We start from the raw sequence: 25,253 nt of genomic DNA, 5'->3' as shown, positions 1-25,253 counted from the left end.
GAGGCTCCCAGACTAGGGGTCTAATCGGAGCTACAGCTGCCAGCCAATGCCACAGCCATAGCAACACCAGATCCGAGCTACATCTGTGACCTACACCATAGTTCACAGGAACACAGGATTCTTAACTTAGTGAACAAGGCCAGGGATCAAACCTGAGTCCTCATGGATACTAGTCAGGTTCGTTAACCACTGAGCCACGACGAGAACACCCTATTATCGCCATTTTATAGATGAGGAAAACTGAGGCATGCCAAGGTCCATCACGCCTCCAAGGTCCCCCGGCTAGTAAGCAGTGGGGCTTGGGATCTGCTTCAGGCTGTCTGATCTGGGAGAGCACACTCTGAGCCACAGGGACCTGCCTCTGACTTTCATCTAAAAAGACGGTTTTGCATGAGAAGTCACTCTCTAGGCCACCCGCCCAACAGAAACCTCCTTTGGGTCTGTCACCATCATTTCACTGACCTGACCTGGCTAATCTCCATTGAGACCCTGGAGACTTTTATTGGCCTGAGTCGCCAGGCCAGACAACCTGGGCTTTGTCTGCAAACAAGGTCTGGGGTTCCCTGAAAGAAAGAGGATGTGAACCTGAAGTATATTCTGCAGAGTGTCCTGTGGCAAGTTCTTCCCATTTATGATTAGTTGGCCAAGTTGGGTGATGTATGGAACCAAGGTTCCAAGAGCAGCCCCCATGTAAGCCAATAGCTCTGCTGAGCCCCGTGGCCACACACTGTGCATCATTTCAGGTAGCCACTGGCAAATTTATAAAGGGTCAAGAGGGACTTTGGCGAGCAAAACGGCAGTAGATGCCTGCAGACCTGATCACAATCAGAGAAACCTCAGGCACCTGTGGGGTGAGGGGGTTGTGCAAACAAAAGGAAGGCATGTGACAATTTTTTGCAAGAAAAAAGTTCAGGGCTGCTTAGGATTTGACTGGTACCTTGAGCCCAGGCTTAGGATTTAAGACAAGGAAACTTGTACCTCTTTGACTATTCGGCTTCAGCCTTGTGCATAATACATTCCTAACAAATCATTGCTGGATAGAGAAAAGAAAAGATTTATTTAGTGCATCCTTGCATTCTTCAGGTAGGACGAACTTCTATTTGTTAAGTGATTCCTGCCATGATCGAAGGCAGGGATTTGATTTTCTTCATCTCACATGGCAGGTGTGAGGCTGTGGGCAAAGTTTTGTCATCATCCTGCTCATGAGGAAGGTCAGCTGTTCTGGGCACAAAAACAGAGCTGTTATCCAGGGTCCAGATCAGCCAGTCTCACTCCGACCACATTCACCTCCCCCTGGGCTGGGCTGGAGGCTACAGGATAGGTCAGAAGCCTTGCTGGACCCTCTATTATTTGATTTTCTGGTTATTTGCTGTCATCCTCACTTCTGAGATTTCCAACTGGAACTGGCTTTTCTGAGGAGAAACACAAGTAGCAGAGGGATGACTGAGTGTGCAGGTGCCTGAAGACAAAGGACTCAGCCCCAGAAATAGAAACCAGTCATGGGCAGAAAACCAACACCCAACCCAGCAGGGGCTGAGCTGGCTCGCTGGGTGGGCTGAGGGTAGAAGCAGAGGCCCCTGGAGATCAGGGTCCCAAGGGCTGTCTGCAGCCAGTGTTATGGATGAGACCCAGGGCTAGATGCCATGGCCCTCTCCATGAACCTGGGTCAGCTGAGCACCGTCAATTATTTTTCACCCAATTAACAAATGGCTGTGGGTTTCTAGACCTTCTAGATTACAATTCTCCCTACAAGTTTACTGCTTAGCTACATCACAGACCTTCACAGTCTGGGGGAGGGAAAGGAAAGAGAATGAAAATTCCATCAGGAGCTTTCCCTATGGGCAAGTCCAGCCCCGAGGCTGAGTGAGAGAGGAGGTTGGAAGTTATTGTTTAATGAGATGCTGTGATTGTTGGAGGTGGCCTGGCCCCTGCTGGGAGGTTACTGTAATCATGGTGAGGTCTGCCAGAGGCGGTGGTGAGCAGACAGCATGGGCCAGGGCGGGAAAGAGACCTCTTTGTGCCTCACACTGAATCCGCCCCCCTGCAGGAAGTTCCATGTGTTTGCAAGGCTATGGCCTCCCTTTTAAGGATAGCAGTAACATTGCTTTTTTCTTTGTAGGGTCACAACCACAGCACATGGAGGTTCCCAAGCTAGTGGTCACATCGGAGCTACAGCTGCCAGCCTACCCCACAGCCACAGCAACCCCAGATCAGAGCCATGTCTTTGACCTACACCACAGCTCACGGCAATGCCAGATCCTTAACCCATTGAGCCAGGCCAGGGATGGAACCCACATCCTCATGGATACTAGTCAGATTCTTTACTGCTGACCCACCATGGGAACTCTGAAAGTAACAAATATTTTACGAGTATCAGAAAGGAACAGTGCCTTCCCCATTCTCCATGGCCAACAGACCAATAAGACTGAATGAAAACAGCCTTTATCATCCCTCCTCCCGCCCCCGCCCCGTTAAACATTAGGAACAAGCCTTGTAAAAAAAAATTTATCAGTGATGTAGTTAGTAAACTATAATTTAGTGGTGATGGAGTTAGTAATCTCTTCTTTCCCATCTCTTGCATTCCCCATCAAGGAACGCCATCCAAAGGATTTTCTGACACCTCATATAATTCAATCATGAGAGTTGGCTGTTGGGTTATATTTTGTTTGGGTTTATTTTGCTTTGGGGAGAAGTGTTTCTGTGCATAAATCTTACATTTTAGAAAAAAAGTCGGAGGGAAGCGGTGGTCTTCACAGCAGCCCACAGTTGCAGAGTGAAATCACATTGCTCTGACCCCGGAACGCGGGTTTTGGCACGGAGTCACAGCTGGCCAAGGTCGTTTCTACTTACATCTTCCTCTAGGCTCCCAAAATGTTTTCCTGGAACATACTCCTGGGAGGTGGGAGGGTGTTATTTATAATCTCACATAATCCTCATTCTCATATGAAGCCATCCAGTGGTTGCTTTTCACAGGAGGGATAACAGCTCATGCGAGCTGGAAGGAATGCAAGGGAGGTACTTGGCTCTCCTGACACCTCCAACCTGAGTCCAATTTAGAAGAGCCTTGGCCTCCTGAGGCTGAGACAGTGACCCCTCACACAGACTCGCCTGAGCCTCTGCAGCGCGCGCTGCCCCTCAGCGAGGACCTCACAAGCAGTCAAAGGTGTTGGCAAAGACGATGGTTCCCACCAGAGGTGGATCTTGGATCCTTAACTGCACTGCTCATAGGACTAAGCTCATCTTTGAATCAGGGATAAGTTCTGGAATAGGCTTTGGGAAAGACAGTTAAGGGATGTCTTCAGAAGAGGCCAAGGAGACAACTTAAGAGTGTCATCAAAAGGAATGGCAATAAACCAGACTTAGGAAGAGGCCTGGTTTTGGAATTACCCCACGCATTTATGGCTACAGTGTACTTTACTAGCTTGGGGCCATAGTCAAGTAACTTTGCCTTCCTAGTCCTCTGCTCCCTCATCTTTCAAACAGAGATGATGACAATTCTCATTACATAAGGTTACTGCAAGGTTAGAATAATACATGAAAGTCCTGCACAAGACAGTACTGGGCATATAAACATACCGTGTACACATTACTGTGAGCAGGCACTTATTGAGTATAGAAATTATAATAAACACCCTCATTTGATCTAACACTTAGGATCAGAAGACACTCAGTTATCTCTGTCTCAGATTTCCTTCCTCAGATGTGTCTACCCCAAGGACAGGAGCAATGGATAACACTGAGGGCTTTAAATTCTACCGAGAGGCATGTTATCAATATAAAATGTCATTCTGCTATCCCTCATCGGTTCTAATAGAGAAACATTATCTTAACCTTGGTAAATATCTTGGTTGAACTCCTAAAACAGGAGTATTTTATAAATCATTCCACCAGTGGGCTTATTTTACACGCTACAAATTCTTCATCCCACTACGGATATTCTATAAGCACAGTTGGTTGACAAAAGCATGTTAGCTACAGAGAGTGTCTGTAGGTAATTGATTTATTACATGACAACCAATAAATCAGTGAGCTTTGGGGTTTACATAAGTGCTTTCTGAAAGATCCTAGTGGCCAATAATGACTTAGCGAGAGTGATGAGGAGAGCAAATATGAGGAAACCCACATTGCAGTGCTCTCTTTGGTGATTCAAGATATTGCCAGTTGGCCCACAGCTGGAATATCCTGGGGCAGACTTTTCTAATCAAGGCTCCTTCTGGGAAATATCTTCTCCTTTGGCTCATCTGCAGCTGAGATGGACTCAATTATCCAAACTGCAGGCCATGTGAGGAGTTAGGAAAACTTGTCCCTTCCAGCCATCTCATCCTATATCACACGGTACTGTTACTGGGTCCTATCACTCATGCTGAAATCCAGGGAAATCTGGGAAATGCCTAGGAAACAGTAGTTAACTTTCCTCGCTAATGTCATGACCATCATATGGAGAAATGCTATACTTCCAGAATGCTTACGTGATACTCTTGAAGTCTAGCACTTAAAGAGAATATATGTTGGTGACCAAAAGGGAACTTCCCATTATTCTATTCATGAAAGCCACCCCAAAATTTCAGAAACATGTTTTTATTAGGTTTCACTGTTTCCAGCTAAGCAATAGAAACAAATACTCATAACGGATATTTCAATTACTCAGGGCTTTAACTTTCCATTTCTTGGTATTATGGGTTGAATCATGTCCTTCAAAATGATGTAGACGTCCTAACCCCAGGACCTCAGATGTGACCTTATTTGGAAATAGGGCCACTGAAGATAAAATGAGTTAAGTCATACCGGAGTAGGATGGGCCCTTAATCCCATATGACTGATGTCCTTGTATGACTGAGAAAAGACACACGAGAGAAGATGGCTGTGTGACATGCGACAGAGGCAGTAACTGTGGTGATACATCTGCAAACCAAGGAATGCTGGGGATTGCTGGAAAACACCAGAAGCTAGAAGAGGCAAAGACAGTTCGCCCCTACAGGTTTCACAGGGACTGTGGCCCTGCCAAAATTTGATTTTGAACTTCTGGCCCCTGGAACTATGAGACAATATATATTTCTGTTATTTTAAGACACTCAGTTTGTGGTATTTTGTGAAGGCCACCCTAGAAAACTAATACACCTGGTTTGTACATTTCTTTTAACAATATTTAATATCAGTTTGTAGGCTATAAAGGGATAGTTAGACATGTAGAACCTAATCCTTAAACCATCTGCATCTGCAAACACTTCAAGCCTCATCAATATGTAGTATCACCACACCCAGAGTGGTCAACCAGAGGACTACAGATGGCTCCTTAGAACTCCACATGCAGCCCTGAAAGTCCTTCTGATGAAAAGAAATTTGCATTGTAAATTGTCAAAATTTGTGATTTAAAGCCTTAATATGCCCCCTTTGTCTAGTTACACAATCACCAAATAGAATATATATCATACTCTCTGTCCTTAGAAGAAAATCACTAGACAGCATCACCAGGGAAGCATATGTTACTATTAGTTCCAGGATAATAAATAAGCCAGGTATGAACTTTTAAAGAATTATTATGGCTTTTGTTGGCACTGGTGAAGTTTGGCTCCTGTCCTGGTTAGCCTTGCTAGAAATAGTTGAGTTGTTTCAATCACTATGTCAACTAGCGAAAGTTGTATAAAGCTAGAATTTGACCAATATCTGGGGTATATTCCCTCTGTCTTTGTTTTTAAAAGATGTGCTTTATAACTATCTTAAGAGGATCGACAGATGAAGATGAAAAGAGTTTAAATTAGTGATTGGATAGAGGACCTCTATGTGTTAGAATATTTGACTTCTATTAACATTTTGTTTGCAAAGCACATTTAAATGACATGGGACATACTTTATATTTTGGTGAGAAAAATCAGGATGATAAGTTCAGATATAGTTTGATACCAATTACGTAAAACAAATTCTCTTTCTTTTTTTCTTTTTTCTTGCTTTTTAGGGCCATACCTGCAGCATATGGAAGTTCCCACGTTAGGGGTCAAATAAGAGCTGCAGCTGCTGGCCTACACCACAACCACAGCAATGCCAGATCCAAGCCGTGTGTCTGCAAACTACACTGCAGCTCATGGTAATGCTAGATCCTTAACCTACTGAGAAAAGCCAGGGATCAAATCTGCATCCTATGGGTACTAGTTGGGTTTGTAACCCACTGAGCCACAACAGGAACTCCAAGTGAAACAAATTGTGTGCATAGAAAAATTTTAACAAGATACAATTCTTGTTTGGTGGGATTTCAAGTGATTTTTATACTTTTTACTATTTTCCAAACTCTCAACATGGGCAAAAATTACATCTCTAATCCAAAAGCAGTTTAATGCTAAAAATAAATGCACTAAAACACTGTCATTTTCTGTGGATGGTAATATTGCACATGATTTTTATTTTAGTTTTTTGTACTTTTCATAGTCTCCAATTTCATGATGAAAGAGAAGTAAACTTGAAATTGCATAACTTTATGGATGATTTAGCCATAATGGGTGCCTGCAAGGTGTCAGAGCACCTTTAAAATGACCCATGAGGAATTCTCTTGTGATGCAGCTGGTTGAGGATTCAGTGTTTTCACTCCTGTGGCATGGTTTCAGTCCCTGGCTCAGAAATGTTCAGATGCCATGGGCTTGGCCAAAAAAGAAAAGAAAATGACCCATGAAACTTTTGAGATGACGTCACGTGGAACTATCATAATGCCTATGGTGGATTATATTATGGTTCCCAACTCTTCCATTCCTGTACATTTGGTCATGTGACTTTGCAGTTCCTCCCACTGAGGGCAGAGAACATCCCTTCTCTCCATGGATATCAGCTTACACCTTGTGACTTATTTTAGCCAATGGAATGTGGGCATAAGTGACAGTTGTGCCAGTTTTGAGCCCAGGTCTTATAAAGTACATCACATTTCTGCTCCCTGACTTATACACCTGCCATCGCTATGAGAAGATCCTCCCAAGAATAGGAGCTTCTCTTTCAGCCTGGGGAAGAGAACACACTGGAGCAAATCCAGAACCCACAGTGAAGGGCTAAGTCCAGCAAGACCCACCATCCCCAGCAGAATCCCCCCAGCTGAGCCAAACCTAAATCAGCCATTCAATCAACCTATAGATTCAAGAGCATGAAGGTAAATGCCTACTGATTAAAGCTACTGAGTTTTGGAATGGTGTTCTTATGCAGCAAAAATTGACTGCTAAAATCTCATCAACAAACATATGATATTGGCCTGGAAAAACAATGACCCAGTGAGAGGGTTGATAGAGTATGTCCACCTAAAAGGGCCTTACACTGTAGCTTAAAAATAGAAATGGCTCTGGATCTTGATAAAGTATGTTTTGTGTATGTATGAGTTTCCAGTGTATGTCTACATGTATGTATGTACAAATGTATATAGTAAAATTACTGTATGCTATGACAGACCACTGCGTTCATATTTAGTTGTCTTTTGTAGTTTTGGGTTAAACTCATTAAATATACAGTTTCCACTTTGGCATATTCTGATTTCCATTGAAGAATGGTATTTAGGATTACAATACTCAATGTTTACTTAGAAACTTTAGGAATACTTCTATGAATACTGCACTAATCATGTTGCACTAATCTTTGATGTGCAGACTGAAATTATTCCTCTTTTTAAAGCATGTTTTCTCTGCCTTGGTACTATTGGCTTTTTGAGCCAGGTAGTTCTTTGCTGTTGGGGTGTTGTTCTGTGCATTGTGAGATGTTTAGCAGCATCCCTGATCCACCCACTAAGTGACAGTAGTACTACCTCCACCCCCCAGTTGTGACAGTCAAAACCACCTCCAGACATTTCTGAATGTCCTCGGGGGCAGCAAAACACCCTTAACTGAGAACCACTGATATAGAGAAACCCAGGAATCAGTTTGGTTAAGTGAAATTTATAATGCGAGAAATCATTGGCCATTTTTTTCAAAGATTAGATTAATAATAATTCAGACAGTGATAAAAATAAAGCAAGATCTTAAATACAATTCAAAGTTCTGGAACTTAGGATTCTTAAGTTCCTCATAAATATATTGTTACTGATCAGCGGGGAAAAAACCAAAAATGTGTTAATGGCCTGATAGGTAGATTTTTGGAACCCATCTGCACCTACTCCGAGTCAGGCTAAAACTTGCCCACTACAAACACTATCAGGCAGCTTGATGGGACAAGCCGTACCCTGGGCATTGTGTTTTAGGGTACAGCACCAAGACAACTTAACACTTCATAAAAATGCACAGGGCATAGTGGAATTCTAACTATAAATGAGGAATTTCAAATACCACCTTACTCAAAGATTCCGTTTCTATCAGACAAAGGATGAAGCAAAATTTAATTTCCTGGCAGTTTATATGCTTCAGCAGGAATGTGGGCAAGGGCCAGTTAAGTGCTAAACCTGACTATGGGACATGTGGTTAAAATTAACATCAAAACAGAGCTTGTATTCATGATTATATTCTTTTCGGTGGGACTCGGATGAAGTGGAACTACATTTAACATTGGGGAAAGCTGGTGTGAGGCCTTCAAACTCTCCATGTAATTTCCCTTTGGGCTCATTCATTAAACCGATCTGAATCTCAGTTACCTTGTCTGCAGAAGAAGGTTGGACTCAATAGGGTCTGTGACCCCTTTTGGCTAAAACATTCTTTGAGCTTTCTAAATAGTTCGTTTGTCACAACAAAGGAATTGGGCGGTATTGGGGAGTTTCTTATGACTTGACTCATACTTCAAGGAATTTGTCCACAAAGATTTTTACACAAGGCAGCTAAATCTGCTCAAAGCCAATCCAGTGACCCTTTCCACTCTCATTGGAGGCCCATCAAGAGATCACTTTAGACCAACAAGCGAGTAAAGAGAACAAGATTCATGTAGTTGTCACTGGAAACTCCACAGATGTAGGAAAAGTATGCCAAAAGAAGACTAATCTTTTTTAAGACAGAAAAGAAGAGGACACCACTTAGTAATGTCACTGCACTGAATCGATAAGCAAAATGAGAGAGAAATCCCAGGGATTTACGATGGGTGTTCGAGGCTGAGTTCTAAAGCCACCAGCCCATCAACTGAATGTACAGAATGTGAAAATTTGAGATCAGGCTAAAGAAAGAATTTCCATTACATGTACAGACAAAATGGTGGGGGAAAAAAAACCACAACTATTTTACTCAGAGGCACTCCTTATTGTTTCTAGAATATGCTAGAATGACAGCCTCCTGAAGTGTAAAGAGAGGGAGGGAAAAAAATCCCTTCCTCTCTGGTTGTTCACCAGCTAAGAGCAAGGGAACCTCAACAGAGCCTTCAAAACACGGTTCTCTTGACAGAAGGGTGCGCCTTTTAATTCGATAAGAAAAAGACCCAAGTCTGTGGCCTCAGCTGCGCTCACACCCCCATCCTGAGTGTCAGGACTGATTCTCTGCCGTGATCCTCTACCTACAGGGCATCCTCTACCCATGATCCTCCCAACCACTACTGAGCCACACTGCTTCAGGGTGGGAATAGCCAGGTTCACTATCTGTAAGCTCTTTGCTCGGAGACGGAGACGTGATGCTATGTTTATTTACTCTAAAATGGAGACGTGATGCTATGTTTATTTACTCTAAAATGAAGACGTAGTCATGGAATTTCAATCCCTAATTTATTCATTTTTTTTAAAGTGTCTTCCAATTCCACCACAAGGGAATTAGGAGTTGTATCCAATTTGTGTTTTCAAAGATTTGAAAAGAAAACAAAAATGCAAATCGTCTGATCACGGGGGAATGACCTGCTAATCCTTGCTAATGCATGCTCTGCAATTCTACATTCTTGCCTCTTATGGACATACCAGAAATATTTTATTTCGTTTAAGTGAATGGAAACAACCAGCACTTGGAAAGAATTGTTACTAGTGCTGTTTGTTCCAATAAACAGCTAAACTGCCTGTTGCTCAATGAGAATCAAAACCGACAGTTTGTAAAAAACCAGAAAACATAAAATCTTGGACCATATTTAGGGCTGATTGATATTTCCAGACTCTTAGGATGATCCTGAGGGAGAAGCCTGTTTAGGTTTCCACGATGTCAGTGAAAAATACTCTGGAAAACCTGCTACAAATTGGCTGAAAGTTTTTCCAATTCCAATTCCAATTTGTATCTATTGAAAGATTTTGGGCCCAGGGACTAGCAGTAGATGGGATGTAAGCTACATCATTGTAAGTTCAAAGCCTCATTCTGCATAATTCTGTAATTAACAATGAGATCAGGTAAAAGAGTAAGAATCGGCAACTTAATCATGATTTCAATTTGGGACTGAGTCTGGGACGAACTTTAAAGAATCGCGTGACTTAAATAGCTATGTATGTGCAAAACAAATAAAGAAGAGAACTGGGCTAAGCAATTGTCTGAACAATGCAAGCAAGGAGAACTTACTCTTAGAAGAGGATTCTCGGAATTCCCTGGTGGCTCATCAAGTTAAGGATCCAGGGTTGTTACTGCTGTGGCTCTGGTTACTTCCGTGCCATGGGTTAGATCCCTGGCCCAAGAATTCCACATGCCGTGGGTATGGCCAAAAAAAAATTTTTTTTTAATTAAAAAAAAGAAGAGGATTCTTTGTGAAAGACTCAGGGAGATTTGAGAAAAACATTGGGACATAGGAATAAGATACATGGATAATTTTGAGGGCTTGTGATAGAATTCCAAAATGGTAATCTTGGGAGTTCCCACTGTGGCTCTGGGGGTTAGGAACCCAGCATAGTGTCTGTGAGGATGCAGGTTTGATCCCTGCTCTCACTCAGTGGGTTAAGGATCCAGCATTGCCACAAGCTGCGGTGTAGGTCACAGATGCAGCTCAGATCTGGTGTTGCTATGGCTGTGGCATAGGCCTGCAGCTGCAGCTCTGATTCAACCCCTAGCCTGGGAACCTTCATATGATGCAGATGAGGCCCTAAAAAGAAACAAACAAAAAAAAAGTTTAAAAAAAAATGGGGAGTTCCCGTCGTGGCGCAGTGGTTAACGAATCCGACTAGGAACCATGAGGTTGCGGGTTCGGTCCCTGCCCTTGCTCAGTGGGTTAATGATCCGGCGTTGCCGTGAGCTGTGGTGTAGGTTGCAGATGCGGCTCGGATCCCCCGTTGCTGTGGCTCTGGCGTAGGCAGGTGGCTACAGCTCCGATTCAACCCCTAGCCTGGGAACCTCCATATGCCGTGGGAGCGGCCAAGAAATAGCAACAACAACAACAAAAAGACAACAAGACAAAAAAAAAAAAAAAAAAAAAAAAAATTGGTCATCTTGGAAGATTACCTGCCCTCATCCCTGGAAATGTGTGGATAATGAGAAATCAGCACCCATCAGAACCGCTAGCCTTTCTTCTCTCCTGGTCTCTCAGCCAACTCCATTTATCTCTCTCTGTCAGACATGACATACAATATTCCAGGTGCATGCCCAGAGTCAGATTTAAATTTCCAATTAAATTTAGGTTACAATCAACTAACCTGCTAAATCGAATATCAGATTTTCTTTGGCTATGGTGACTAATCATAATTATATGCAGCCTCATTTATCAGTTAAAAAAATACTGTTCTTAAAACTGGGCCATCGCTCTATTGTGTACCTGAACAAATTAGCTGGGGTTTTATAGAATGGACAGAGATATTTGTTGTTTTACTATAGAGAAACCTGAACACACATTGAACTTTTACAAGTAAAGAATTGGATTTATTTGAACATGATAAAGTTACCAAACATAATTCCTTTGGATAATCCTCTTTTTAATTGTAATGCCATCAGTGAGATATCAGGTTCTTTGTGCTTTATGTGTTTGCTTTTCCCATGACCTAAGGAGGAAACACTCCTAAGGAGGAAATTCTATCTAAATAAAATGGGACGGTGGGTTTAAAGAAATGTGGCACTCTTGGTGATGATCTTATTATGGGTAAGCTCACTTAGGTTACTTTGCTCTTTCATGTCGCCTGCTCATTTCTTCTTTTATTTATTCAAAATCAGTGGCAGTTTATATGTCACAACAGTGACAGATAAGACAGACAGTCCCTACCCTCGTAGAGACTAAAAAAATAGAAGAGCTAATATTTATTACAAGATTACCACACCAGCTAAGGTGTTGTCTCTGTTTTTTTGTTTTGTTTTGTTTTTTGCCTTTTGTCCTTTTTTAGGGGATATATGGAGGTTCCCAGGCTAGGGGTCTAATTGGAGCTGTTGCTGCCGGCCTATGCCAGAGCCACAGCAACACCAGATCTGAGCCACGTCTGTGACCTACACCACAGCTCATGGCAACACTGGATCCTTAACCCACTGAGTGAGGCCAGGGATCGAACTTGCAACCTCATGGTTCCTAGTCGGATTTGTTTCTGCTGTGCCACGACAGGAACTCCTTGTTGTCTCTTTTAATCCTCACAACCTGATGAAGTATACAGCTCCATCTTACAGAGAGGAGACCGAGACTCTGAGGTTAACTAATTTGCCCGAGGTCACACAGCTGCAAGGAAAGAGAGTTGGGATTCAAATGTGAATTCACAACCATGTTCTTAACTCCTGTACTTCCCACCTCTTTTTTCCCATTACTCCTCACCACCACGTCTTCTATTGTTATTCTTGGAAAACTCTGTGCTCCACACACAGAAATTCTCTGTCCTTATCCTTGCCAGACAGCCAGACACCCAATGCAACCCAAGCTCATATGTCTAACCCAAGCCTTCTTCTCTGTCATTGTTGTCCCTAACCCATCATCTCACTTCTTCCGCCTCTGACACTGTATCATATCCCCATCTCACTCCCATCAGTATCAAGTCATTTTGCACATTCATTGGATATTCCAAACTAGATCACAAGTTCCAAATTAGATCATAACATTCCCTGAAGACTTATATTTTCTTTTATCCGAGCCACAGAACTTACGCAGAGAGTTAGGGAATACATTACAATTGTCTTTTCCTTTGCTAAATTGGTTCTCTGGCCCTAAAAACATTAATCGAGGCATAGAAAGGAAAGGGAGGTGAACCATTTAAGGATCAGTAGTAGCTAGAATGTGCTCTCTTGGCTGATTCCCCTCTCCTTCAATTCATTACTGCCATCACCAGAGCACTACCTACATCCTACAACTGTGCATGACCGGTTTTACAATGACCACACAATCCTGGTTTACATAATGTAGACCTGGCTTGTACCTTTACCTTGAGCCTCTGGAGTAGGCCAATCTAGGGGTCACTGGAGCACCCACTTAGCCTGAAACTGAAGGACAGAAACTCAAGAGGCTGTCATTGGTTGTCTCCCACTCTGAAAACTCACAGACGTTTGCGTTATACTTTTTACTTAACACTTACAGCCTTGCAATGTCATTTTTCATGGCGGTGGACTCTGCATGGCCCATCCGGCCCAGCACCTTGGAGAAAGGACTCTACAAATAACTGTTGACTGGTTCTGGGTTTACGGAGGAGAGAGGGCCAGGACCTCTAGTGAGGAAGCTTCTAAGGCTTCACAAGGTGTTGATAACCATTGGCTCCTCAAAGTGGTTCCAGGCAGCCAGGACGTCTTTCTCACTTTGGGATGTTTTGGCTGAACTCCTGATTTTCACACCCCGCCTTTCCCGTGGCTTCCCTTTTGGAGTATCGAGTGCTGGGTGTTTGTGGTCATGATGTGGTAGAATTACCTCACCAGCTCACGGGATGAGAAAGGCCTTGAGACAAGAGGAAAAATCTGTCAGATTTCACTCATTCTGGGTCCATCTCTGTATGACTCGCCGTCTGTGTCTTAACTTTGGCTTGGAGAACTCGCATTTCTTTTCCTTCTTGGGGGGAGGAGGAGCGATAAACAGGATTATCTCTACTCCGGGGGAGAGCTAGACTGTGGGCCTGTGAACTAGGGTGCTTCAGAGGGTCCTCCTTAAGTGACCTCTGGGAGCCACTCTCCATTGGAAGAACAAGTGGGCGCTAACAGCGTTCAATTCACACAAGTTGACAACAGAGTGTATCTCTATGCATAGAGATACACTGTTGGGGAGCACTTCACAATTAATTTTCTGGAGTTCCCGTCGTGGCGCAGTGGTTAACGAATCCGACTAGGAACCATGAGGTTGCGGGTTCGGTCCCTGCCCTTGCTCAGTGGGTTAACGATCCGGCGTTGCCGTGAGCTGTGGTGTAGGTTGCAGACGTGGCTCGGATCCCCCGTTGCTGTGGCTCTGGCGTAGGCCGGTGGCTACAGCTCCGATTCAACCCCTAGCCTGGGAACCTCCATATGCCGCTGGAGCGGCCCAAGAAATAGCAACAACAACAACAACAACAAAAAGACAAAAGACAAAAAAAAACCAAACAAAAAAAACAATTTTCTTTTCTCATTTGCCTTTCCCCCCTTTGGACACTCTATTAGATAATGTGGTATTTATGTCCCCTCTTAGGGAGGGGATTCCATGTGTCACCCAGGAGAAGGATTAGAATTCCCTCTTCACCATTTACTTTTTCTTTTTTTTTTTTTTTTCTTTTCTTTTCTTTTTAGGGCTACACGTGCAACATATGGAAGTTCCCAGACTAGGGGTCAAATCAGAGCTACAGCTGCCAGTCTACACCACAGCCAAAGCCACACCAGATTCGAGCCACTTCTGTGACCTACACCACAGCTCATGGCAACACCGGATCCTTAACCCACTGAGTGAGGCCAGGGATCGAACTCACATCATCATGGATACTAGTCAGATCCGTTTCTGAGCCACAACTTTATTTTAAATAAAAACCCCCAATTTCCTCACCGTGGTCTTTCATACATTTGGGTTCCTGAACGTCTTAAACCACTTCCTGCCCACATATTTCCTCCTTTGGAAAATTCTAATGAAGCCTGCTTTAACCCTTTGCTTTCTCTTCTCATTCATCTCTGGTTTAGTCCTGAGGCTTTTCCTTGGATTTCTGAAGTTGGTGGTCATTCTTTCTCAAGCAGAGCAGAGTGTGTTATATGTTTCTGGGGCTCCTTTTCTTCCTCCTCTCTTTATATTTAAAGTTGTTGCACCTAAGGCCCCCCTGAGAATCATATTTAATAGTTTGGCCTCATACCCAAGTGGTCAGACAGGACATTAGGTCACACTCTTAATCACCATCAAAATAAAAACCTGTTGAAAATTTCATGGAGCCCACCACCAACTCTGGGTGCCTTGCCAAGAAAGATATACCCTTCCAGGTAAGGCAAATAAGTGCAGTTATTCAGCAGACCATGGAGGAGGGATAATCTGAATCATTATGTTAGGAAAAAAAAAAAAAAAAAAGGAGTTCCTGTCATGGGGCAGCAGAAATGAATCCAACTAGGAACCATGAGGTTGTGGATTCAAGCCCTGGCCTCACTCAGTGGGTTAAGGATCCAGCGTTGTCATGAGCTGTGGTGTAGGTTGAAGACACAGCTTGGTTCCTGCGTTGCTGTGGCTGTGGTGCAGCCTGCAGCCGTAGGTCTGATTTGACCCCTAGCCTGGAACCTCTATATGCCACAAGTGCAGCCCTAAAAAGTAAAAAAAATAAAAGAATTGGACTCAATGTAAATGAGATGTCAGTTTCCCCAAGAACGCCCCCAGCTGAGTAATTCTGAGTGTACTCACCATCTACAGTAAATGGAAACTGTTTGCATGACAAGTTTGGTGACACATAGGTTACTTAATTTGGAATAAATCTGATGAAATTAAAAAAAAAATACTCCCAACACTAAAGTGTGTGCTAATATTTTACACCTGGTATATAACATGTGTGATATTTACTTGAAAACCAGCATGTGCGAGGCTGCATAACTCAAGAGAGTTATTATTATTATCTTAGACTTATTCTGGTCTAAGAACTGTCATAGCCTGAGCTTTCTGGTCTCTATTTCTTTGACACTGAGCAGGAAACTCAAAGTGTGAGTTACTCAGAGGTAGGAGGTCTGCAGCTTTCTTCCCCATCATGGGGATACTCTCCACTGTCACCTTCTGTGACACATTGGTGAGTCCATAACTGCTCTCTGTTGGCAACAGAGCAGTCGAGAGCCATAGTTCCTCTCCCTTTATAGGGCAGCTCTAGTATTAGTCCTTATTTTGAATCAATGTGGGCTGTTCTTTCCTTCCCCTAATCTCACTTTTTAGAGGTCAGATTGGAGCTGCAGCTGTCAGCCACAGCCAGAGCAACGCGGGGTCTGAGCCGCATCTTTGACCTACACCACAGCTCATGGCGACACTGGATCCTTAACCCACTGATCGAGGCCAGGGCTCGAACCCTTGTCTTCATGGATACTAGTCGGGTTCATTACCACTGAGCCACAACAGGCACGCCTCCCCTCTTCTCATCTTAACCTTCTATTTCTTACTCCCACAAATCCATAGGACACAAATGGGTAAAGGGTCAAGGAAAAGTTGAAACCATTTCCTTCTTGCATTTCAAAGCTCTAGCTTTCTCTTATGGAACAGAATGAACTTTTAGCCACTCACATTTGACTGCAGACTGGCATCATGTAGGAACATGAGCTGTAAAAGGCTCTCTAGCTACTCATGTTGCCACATTGTGTTTGTGACATCCCTGACATCTGTAAATCTAAGTCTTTTCAACTTTTTTTCTCATACGTTAGTTCATTTCTTAATAAAATAGCCAGGACAGGCTTAGAGAATTAGAATTTCCAGGTTGAAGACAACCTCTAACATGTCCCATTAGAAGCCCAAGTTCACTTATACGTGGTGGTTTATCCTTTCTGTAGATGGTTCTAGTAACAGGGAATTCACCATCACCAAGCAGAGCATGCCATTTAAAAAATACTTCTGACTAGTGAAAACATCTTCCTTGATAGGAATCTTTTTTGTTGTTATTGTTCTTTAGGGCCATACCGGCAGCACATGGAAGTTCCCAGGCTAGGGATCGAATTGGAGCTACAGCTGCCAGCTAAAGCCACAGCCACAACAATGCCAGATCTTAGCCGAATCTGAGAACTACACTCCAGCTCATGGCAACATTGGATCCCTGACCCACTGAGCGAGGCCAGGGATCCAACTCCATCCTCATGGATACTAGTCCGATTTATTTTCACTGCACCACAGTGGGACTCCTGATATGAATATTTTAAAAAAATTTTTAAGTAGGCAGACAAAATCTTTTGCTATTTTTTGGGCAGTGCCCACAGCATGTGGAAATTCCTGGGCCAGGGATCAAACTCATGCCACAGCAGCAACCTGAGCCGCTGTAGTGAAAAAGCCAGATCCTTAACCTGCTGCACCACAAGGGAACACCTTCCTTGATGTGAATCTTATCACTTACACCTCTTGGCCCATGTTAGCCCATTTTAGAACTTACTCTCTTTTCCATATAAAAGTTCTTAGAATAGAAACTATCTTACCCTCCAAAGTGTCTCTGTATTCAGGTTGTCCATGTCCATTTTCTTCAAACATATGAATTCTATCCTCCTCACCATCCTGGCCACTCTCCTCAGTGTAGTTCAGTGTGTCCAGTGTGTGCAGGTATCTCTGAAGGTGTCATGCAAAGAGCTGAATATGCTTCAGCTGTGCTAAGACTGCCATCCCCTGATCACTTCCATTTCACAGATGAGAAAACTCAAGACTGCACACCAATGGACTCATCCATAGTTATAAACTAGACCTTGAACTTGAATCTCTAAGCTCTGTAGTATAGAGAACAGGAAGCCTTGTAATTTAATCCTGGTCTATATTTCCTGATATAACATACAAGACTAACCAGAGACCCCACTTAACACTGGAGTAGAACCTAAGCCTGGATCCTGCGAGTTTCCATGTCCAGCAAAGTGGTGGCAAAAGGGCTGAGCCCAAAAGACTCCCTGGAAATGTCTTTTAGTTCATCAACCTGAGGCAATGGTCTTAAAGTTGCCTGCTTGGGCTTGGAGTGCCCCTCTCCCCCTTTTCCTCCCTCTTAATTCCACTACCCCCTTCTTTTTGTGGGCACCAGTGCCTGGTGTGTTTGTTAGTCATCTGTTCTGTGAGGCATCCCTTCTGTGACTCAGCTCCCTCCAGGATGGCCACACTGAATGCGTGCTCTTGCCATAAGACACCAATAGGAGACTAGAATTAGAAAAATGCCACTCTTATTTTTTGAATATTCAGCTATAGCTCAATCAAGATTTCCTTGTTGCCAACTAGGAAATCATTCTTTTTGGAGTATCCAAACTCATGAAGTTTACTGAAAGGGATTCTAAATCTTTGAAATCCAAATTATCACAATGGTCGCATATTACTCAAGGCAAAACAATGTGAATTCATTTTAATAAGTGCATTCTACTTGGCACTTTTAAGAGACCCAGGAAGTCCAGCAACCTTTGTGTCCCAACTCCAGAAAGAATTGAGTCAGGGTTATAGAGCCACCCTATGGTGGCTGGAAATCTCATAGACTTGCGCCTGGGAATCTAGGAGATCCAGCCCAAGAGAGTCTTTGCTTGCTTTGGGAGGAAACTGCAATCTCAGCTGCCCAAGAAGGCTGGGTATATTTCCAAAGGAAATGAAAGAGGATCCTGAAAAGATATCTGCACTCCCATGAAAACTGTTGCAGTGTTCACAATAGACAAGGTACAGAAACAACCTAAGTCTCCATCAACAGAAGAATGGATCAAGAAAATGTGATATAGATGACTATATATAAAATAGATAGGTAACAAGGACCTACTGTATAGCAGAGGTAATCTACTCAATACTGTGTAATAACCTGTATGGGAAAAGAATCTGAAAAGGAATGGATACATGTACATGTATAACTGATTTTCTGTGCTGTCCGCCTGGACTAACACAACTTTCACAGTCAACTCTACTCCAATAAAATTTATTTATTTATTTAGTCTTTTTTTTAGGGCCGCACCCGTGGCAAATGGAGGTTCCCAGGCTAGGTAGGGGTCTAATCAGAGCTGTAGCTGCCAGCATACGCCACAGCCACAGCAATGCGGAATCCAAGCCGTGTCTGCGACTTACACCACAGCTCAGGGCAATTCCAAATCCTTAACCCACTGAGTGAGGCGGGGGATTGAACCTGCAACCTCATGGTTACTGGTTGGGTTCGTTAACCACTGAGCCACGATGGGAATTCCCAATAAAATTTATTTTTATATAATTTTTTTAAAAGGAAAATGTGGGGAAGTTCCCATCATGGCTCAGTGGTAGTGAGCCCAACTAGTATCCATGAGGATGCAGGTTTGATTCCTGGCCTTGCTCAGTGGATCAGGATCTGGCATTAGTACGAGCTGCAGTGTAGGTCACAGACGCGGCTTGGATCCTGAGTTGCTGTGATTGTGGTGTTGGCTGGCAACTGTAGCTCCGATTTGACCCCTAGCCTGGGAACTTTCATATGCCACACACGTGGCCCTAAAAAAAGGAAAAAGAAAAGAAAAAAAGAAAGAAAATGTGGCATATATACCAGTTGCTAACTGAGGGAAACTCTCTTTCCTGCTTTACCCAAAGGAAAAGCACAGAATTCATACCATCAAGGCAGTATTTGGGCCTTAACTATTCCACGGAAGATAGACTATCCTTGGATGTTGCAAATAACCCATTATACCTACTCCCATCTTACACGCATGTCTTCTTCAGGCTATAATAGGATGCCAGTTCAATCCAGTAACATATTACAATTTCTTCCTGTCAGTTGCTTACACCAGGCTTTTCTGTGAAAGGACAAATGGTAAATATTTTAGGCCTTAGGGGCCATATGGTCTTTGTGGCAACTACTCAACCTTGCCAATACAGTGCAAAACAGCCATAGATTAGTCATAAACAAAGGAATTGTCTGAATTCTAACATCACTTTATTGATGGACACTGAAATTTGAATTTAATGACATTTTTATGCATCGTGAACTATTATTCTGCTTTTTTTTCCCCCCCAATAATTTGAATATGTAAAAACGATTCCTAGCTTCTGGGCTATGCAAAGACAGGGCCAGAGGCCATTTTTGTCATCCCCTGCTCTAAATGATTTCAATAGAACAGTTGGCTAATTCACCAAATATTTTCACTGACAGATTTATTAATTTTTAAGATATTTTAGGGTCCCAATATGAAGTTGACACAGATAATTTTTAAGCTTATGTAATTTTGATAGTTTATATTATAGGTCATTTGTGATGGTTAGTTTTATGTGTCAACTTGGTAGGTTCACAGTACCCTGATACTTAGTCAAACATTAATTTACATATTGCTGTCAAAGTATTTTTAGGTGAGATGAGCATATAAATCAATAGATTTTGAGTGAAGCAGATGACTTTCCACAGTGAGGTGGGCCTTATCCAATCAGTTGAAGGGCCTTAAGAAAAAAAAGACTGACCTGCCTGAGGAAGAGAAATCTGCTTAGGGTCACTTTCAGATTCAAGTTGCAACATCAACACTTTCCTAGATCTCTAGCCTGCTGATCTGTCCTACAGATTTTGAACTTGCCAGCCTCCACAATTACGTGAGTCAATTCCTTAAAATCAGTCTCTCTCTTTCTTTATATTCATTTGACACTTGAATAACACAGGGATTAGGGGAGCTGACCCTCCAGAAGTTGACAATTTGCATATGTCTTTATGGCTGGCCCTCCATACCTATGATTCCACACCAGCAGATTTAACTAACTGTGTATAGTCAACTATATATTTATTAAAACAAAACAAAACAAAACAAAACAATAACAACAACAAAAAAACCCTGTGAATTCCCTGGTGGCCTGGAAGTTAAGGATCTGGTGGTGTCACTGCTGTGGCATGGGTTCGATCCCTGGCCCAGGAAATTCTACCTGCCACAAGTGTGGCCAAAATAAATAAATTTAAAAGATAACTGAAAAGTAAAAGAAAAGAAAAAACCCTGCATACCAGTGGACTCATGCAGTTTAAGGATCAACTATACATGGAGTATCTCCATACCACTGTATTTCCTATTTATTTTGTTCCTCTGGAGAACCTTAACTAAAACAGTTACTAATCCACCTTTTATGACTTTTATGGACTGTTTTTGGATGCCAGTGTGATTATTTTCCTAATACAAACATTTTTACTTCAGTTATTGGTGGTATTGCTCCTCAGATCCTTTTATTGAGATCAAAGGCAATTTCTTCTGTCTTAAATCTTTTCACAAGTTCTAAGCAGTAATACAGCTAAGAAAACTCAAAATGGTTTTGCATCTGTATGACTAATGCAGAGACTCTTCTTTTTTTGGCCAAGGCCCCAGTATGATGAGGTTCCCAAGCCAGGGATCAAACCTGCACCACAGCAGTAACCAGAGATATAGCAGTGACAATGCTAGATCCTTAACCCACTGTGCCACTGGGGAACTCCAGAGGCTCATTCTTTACTTCTTTACTACTCATTGGCAGTACTGCCAGTTTTCTGTTGGCAGTATGCCCTCATCTAACTGCATTTTGAAAATCAGCACTTTAATACACCAGATTTACATATATTACAGCTGAAGGCTGTCAATTTATTCAAGCCCATTGATGTTCAACAAATTACATGCTCTTATTGCACCTTTTGTTCTTAGTCTAATTTTGATTTTTTAAAGTGTGTTTTGGTTGGCACCACTTATAAGCTGGCCTGGGAAAAGAAATTCTCCAGAAAAATTAGTTCTGGAAGCACTACATGCTACGTGCCTTGGAGATTCATACTACACACAGCATATTAAAGGTTTGAGAAATCCCGTAGCAAAGAAACGTATTTAAATTAATTTAATCCAATGTTTCCCAAATGTATTTGGCCACAGAAAATCCACCGCCCCCCAACATCTACTGGAACACATTTTGGAAAATCTAGTCTCATGTTGTTACTTACTGTCCTCATTAGGGGTCATAAAAAGGCTAGAAAGAATATCGCCTTAAGCAAAGAATAAAGAAAAGCACAAAATTTTAATGAAACCTACTAAACAATCAAGGTACTAGTGAAACTTGATAAAGATAACAGTTGATTAAATAAACTATCCTTTATTATAAACTAGTTGTTTGTATTTAATATGATCTTCAAACCATTACCAGGACTGGTGAAGAGAAAAGTCACTTCCCTTGTAAAGCTAAGCAGTCTTACATTTGATTCCAAGTCTATAAAAAGGAAATGTGACATTTCTGCCTTTTGCCTGTTTTAGAAAAGTCTAATATCGATCAATGTAATCAGGCTGCCTGAATGAGAAGGAGGAATCTAGACCTTCCAATGGAAGAGGAAATAATGTCAGTTGCTTGGTTTGGACTTTCAACTGCTTTTTTCCCAGCTTTATTGAAATATAACTGACGTATAACAGCATGTAAGTTTAAGGTGTTCAACCTGGTGATTTGATACGTGTTTCTGTTGTGGCATGATTATCCTTAAGGAAGTTAACACATCCATCATCTCACATAATTACCATTTTGCTGTTGTCGTGGCATTGGTGGTGGTGGTGGTGGTGGTGGTGAGAACATATGAGATCTATCCTCTGAGACACTCTCAGGTATACCATACAGTATTGTTCATTCTAGTTACTGTGCTGTTATTAGAGTCCCAGAGTGTTACTCAACTTTATAACTGGAAGTTTGTACCCTTTGACCAACAGCTCCTCATTTTCTCCAATCTGTGTATCTGTGGTGCCCTCAGCTGCAGAGAACAGCTGGTAAAGCATGAAAATGATCAAACTATGCAAATAGGAACACTTAATACAAAGCTGTAAACTGAAATCAAGAACACATTTTAAAATGGAGCTCCCGGTGTGGCTCAGCGGGTTAAGAACCAGATTAGGATCTACAAGGATGCAGGTTCCATCTGCTTCCTGGCCTCCCTCAGTGGGTTAAGGATCTGGCATTGCTGTGAATGGTGGTGTAGGCTGGCAGCTACAGCTCTGATTCAACCCCTAGCCTGGGACCTTCCACAGGCTGTGGGGTGTGGCCCTCAAAAGATTAAAAAAAAAAAATTAAAAGACCTAGAATAGGCAAATTCATTGAGAGAGAAAGTAGAATAATGGTTACCAGGAGGGAGAAATGGGAGTTATTATTTAATGGGTACAGAGCTTCTGTTAATGGGATGATGATAAAGTATGGGAAATGGAGAGTGGCTATGGTTACACAACAGTGTGAATGTACTTAATGTCACTGAATTGTACAATTAAAAATGTTTAAAAGGATAATTTTTGTTAGGTATATGTGATCACAATAAAAAAAAACACCAAAAAATATTATGAAAGTAACAAAAGAGAGAGCAGAAACCACATGTTCCATGTGGGAATGATGACAATTTTTCTAAATTTTTGTGTGTGTGTCTTTTTGTCTTTTTAGGGCCACACCTGCAGCATATGGAGGTTCCCAGACTAGGGGTTGGAGCTACAGCTGCTAGCCTATGCCACAGCCACAGCAACGCGGGATCCAAGTTATGTCTTCAACCCACACCACAGCTCAGGGCAATGCCAGATCCTTAGCCCACTGAGTGAGACCAGGGATCGAACCTGCATCCTCATGGATACTAGTCGGGTTCGTTAACCACTGAGCCATGACAGGAACTCCAATTTTTCTGATTTTGATATTGTTCTATAGTTACATAAACTAACTGTTGGGAGAAACTGGGTGAAGGGAATCTGGAACCACTTTGAAGTATCTCTGCAGCTTTCTGTGACACTATAATTATTTCAAGATGAAAAGTTACAACAAAGTAGTCTATTAAAAAAGTAAGCCAGGACTTCCCGTCGTGCCGCAGTGGTTAACGAATCCGACTAGGAACCATGAGGTTGCAGGTTCAATCCCTGCCCTTGGTCAGTGGGTTAACGATCCTGCATTGCTGTGGCTCTGGCATAGGATGGCAGCTACAGCTCCGATTCGACCCCTAGCCTGGGAACTTCCATATGCTGCGAGAGCAGCCCAAGAAATGGCAAAAAGACAAAAAAAAAAAGTAAGCCACCATAACCAAGAAATATTTACCTGGAAATATGAAGAGGATTGATATTTGGAAGCCTGTTAAATTTCATACCTATAGCTAAAATGAGACAAATCATATGATCTTTACAGTGCCTATCATTAATTCTAATTAACCTTCTTGTAATAAATTTTTTTCTTCACATCACCAAAAAGATCCATTTAGACAGCAATGAGGCTTCATACTCCAACTTTATGGTTTTGGTAAAATTAGGAATAATACAAGAATGCTTGATATCATTGTTACTTAGCATCATTCTGGAAGTTTTGATCACTGCATGGTCTGCAGTATGACTATGAAAATATGGATACAGAGAGAGAAGCTACTTTTGACTGGGCCATCAGCTGCTTGGGCCTTGCAAATGTCTCCACTTTGGGGCCTTGTTTTCTCTTTTATAACACTAGAAGATTAACTGGACTTGGTCATTACTTTTATATTATTTTCTGTTTCTTGGCATTGGATGCTTTCCTTCAAAAATTTTTTCTATGGAAGACCAAAATATACTGTGAATTGCTCTGATGGAAATAGGAGCAGGGCATCTAGTCCTGTCCATTCTGATCCCTCCCTCTGTCTCTGCCCACCCCCAGCCACCTCTGCATGAAACAAGCCCCTAAGTCACTCAAGAAACCAGGCAGAGACCCCTCTCAGTGCTAATGGACTTCGAAGCACACCAGGTGAGCGGATTTAAGGAATGTGGACTAGAAGCCAATGTGATGAGGAAGCAGAGAACCAAGTCTGGTGTCTAGTGGAGAACTTGATTCTAGAGCTAGTATGGGTCTGGCTTTATGACCTTGAGTAGGGGCCCTTGTTTCCCTCAGCTTTGGTTCCTTATCTGGAATTCAAGGACATGCATTACTTAACACTCATTCAACACAAATCATGTCATTGCGCCCTTGTTACTTACTGGGTCAATTTGGTGAGTGGAGGTGGACATCTGAGTGGACCTGCTGCTTCAGCTACAGGCAAAGCTAACCCGTATACTAGATCTCAACGCTGGCTGCTTGTAGAATCACCAGAAGACAGATGCCCAGGCCCCACTTAGTCCATTTAATCAGCACTCTACCCACGACACCAGGGAAGTCACTGGTTCTAGACATTCCCCAGTGAGTATAATGAGCAGCCTAAGTGGAAAGCTATTGTCCTAGCAGAACCATAGGATATACGGGCGGGGGTGTAATTTCACTCAAAATCAGTCTGCAGGGCCCCACAGTGATCTTTTCATCATCTTGCTGAATGATGCATAACACTTGTCCTTAAATGTTTTCAGATCAAACTTGTCTGTGTCTTGTTTCATGGCGCAGAGGCAAATCCTCCCACTTTAAGTGATTAGCTTTTTTTTCCACTCTCTCAAAGGATGTTACATATATACTCACTTTGAATGTGGTAAGGGTATGTGTGACTTCACCTAGTAACTGCTCTGCTAATGTGG

The 25,253-nt window shown here is 42.4% G+C and overlaps 1 long non-coding RNA gene across 2 annotated transcripts in view; it reads right to left on the bottom strand.

The window, feature by feature from the left end:
- Positions 224-25,253, bottom strand: part of LOC110261681 — a 41,345-nt gene continuing 16,315 nt past the window's right edge. The window contains exon 3 of one of the 2 annotated variants that reach the window (XR_002346134.1): positions 224-1,412. This is a non-coding gene — a long non-coding RNA (uncharacterized LOC110261681). Of the gene's footprint in view, positions 1,413-12,341; positions 13,663-25,253 lie in introns of those variants that run through there. The other variant, XR_002346138.1, reaches the window with a different exon arrangement.

This window comes from Sus scrofa, chromosome 1 (assembly GCF_000003025.6).
Source record: "Sus scrofa isolate TJ Tabasco breed Duroc chromosome 1, Sscrofa11.1, whole genome shotgun sequence".
Lineage (NCBI taxonomy): Eukaryota > Metazoa > Chordata > Mammalia > Artiodactyla > Suidae > Sus > Sus scrofa.
The sequence above is the reverse complement of the archived record's forward strand: the minus strand, read 5'-3'. Positions and strand labels throughout refer to the sequence as shown.